Here is a 1,889-nt window from a genome sequence, read left to right as displayed (position 1 = left end):
GAAAGACTTGAAAAGAAAGAGTTTACATGAACCAAAACACACCATTACGGTTTTAAGCCACAACAGGAACATATACATACTGTACATATTTCCTTATTGGACTCATACTGCAAAAGGTAAACAGAGAAGACATGCTTTAAAAGCAGCATTTGTATTCATATTGTCAACAAAACTTAAATTCTCTTAAAAATTAAGATTAATACATAATTGATTATTATGGTTGATTATTATTAAGCTATACATATGCATCATGCATTAACATAGACATGATTTCATAACATGAATAAATATTCCAATTAAAATTATTTTGATTATTATAAAACATAAGCTCAAATAAATATGCAAGCACATAAACAGATTTAATAAATGTAATTGTATAATAGGATTTATACTTTATAAAAGTTTGTTACATTATAGTTACAATATTCATATATTGTATATCATATATATCAATATATCATATATTCAATATTCATGCACTTTTTTATATTTTTTATATTTATATGTTGTTGTTTTTTTTAAATTAAAAAAAAAATGTAAATGATTCTGTACATTTAAAACATACTGATAACTGCATAACGCCTAAGATTTATATTATTATTATTTTTTAATTTTTTGTGATACTCCAATTTTAACACATTTACAATTAAATATAACGGTATTCATGTACAGGGATATTTTAATATAGGCTATATTTATATAAATATACTTAATATTATGTGACTAGTATATTAAAAAGTAATCACATTATTATTATAAACACGTGCAAACACCCACCAAACAATAATGATTATGACAGCAGAAACTAAACATCATAGCAACATGTATAAATAATATATTGGAGCATTCACTCATTTATGCCTATTAATTCAGTGTCAATGCGTGCTTAAAGAAAATACATGGCAGATAGATTCAACCGCGAAAAAAAAACTGCATGTGTAACTTAAGCACACATTGAGTTCTGCTGCAGATACACACGACAGCAGGTGGATGTGATGCTCTGAGTGCGCCATCATATTATCCACACACACACACACACACACACACACACACACAAACACAGTCTTACCTGATCTTCAGCATCCGTGATGAAACGCTGCACGACTGGTGCAGAAGACGAATGATTGTTTGATTCCGCACAGCATCCTCCAAGACGAGTGAAAAATCAGGCAGTGAGGATGAGACGAGAGCCAGACGCGCACTGCAGGACGCTGATCGCAGGAATGAATGGTGAGAAATGAAGTGACCAAATATGGCTGTGTTCGAAAAAACATAGCGAGTTCCCTAGCTAGACAACATTTTAGTCCATACTTCCGTTGATATCGGTCAGTTATCGTTGCAGTTCAGCAGCGTTTTATATAAATGCTAGGTACATCTATTATATTCATAAAATGTTGTTGTTTCGAAAGGCGCTTGTGGTCCCCAAAATGTTGTCTAGGTAGGCGGCTCACAAGGTTTTAAAACACGGCCTGTGTGTTAAATGCAGTCTATGGTTAAATGCGCATAGAGCGCCACTCAAAGGAAGATAAGCACACAAAACATCTTACAGCAGGAAATTGGACAGGATTTTGAAGAATTTTAAGACCCAATAGTTATATCAATGGTAATGGCAAACGTATCGGTGTTTCTTTATGACAAGAATGAAAACGAGGCTGTGAAGGCGTAGAAATGCAGTAGTAATGAATTGTATTATTTAAAAAACATACCGATTTGTTTTAGGATTATTATTATTACTGTGACTTAACTTTCTTAAAAGCTTTCAGCTGACAGAAACTAGATAAAACATATTTCAAAGCTTCAAAGACCTTACAGTTTATGTAAGATATAGACTGTACAGTAATTCGGTAAGGCGCCTAATCTATACAGTATATATACATTTTGTATTTTAA

General features: G+C 31.8%; 1 protein-coding gene across 1 annotated transcript in view; it reads right to left on the bottom strand.

The window, feature by feature from the left end:
• The window catches only part of mtus2b (microtubule associated tumor suppressor candidate 2b), a 57,815-nt gene extending 56,312 nt beyond the window's left edge, over positions 1-1,503 (bottom strand). The window contains exon 1 of the mRNA XM_059514844.1: positions 1,070-1,503. The gene's annotated coding sequence lies outside the window, so the exon portion shown is untranslated. The remainder of the gene's footprint in view (positions 1-1,069) is intronic.
• Positions 1,504-1,889: the final 386 nt, after the last annotated feature.

Source organism: Carassius carassius, chromosome 28 (genome assembly GCF_963082965.1).
Source record: "Carassius carassius chromosome 28, fCarCar2.1, whole genome shotgun sequence".
NCBI classification, from domain to species: domain Eukaryota; kingdom Metazoa; phylum Chordata; class Actinopteri; order Cypriniformes; family Cyprinidae; genus Carassius; species Carassius carassius.
Note: the sequence above shows the minus strand (reverse complement) of the source record. Positions and strands in the feature narration are given on the sequence as shown.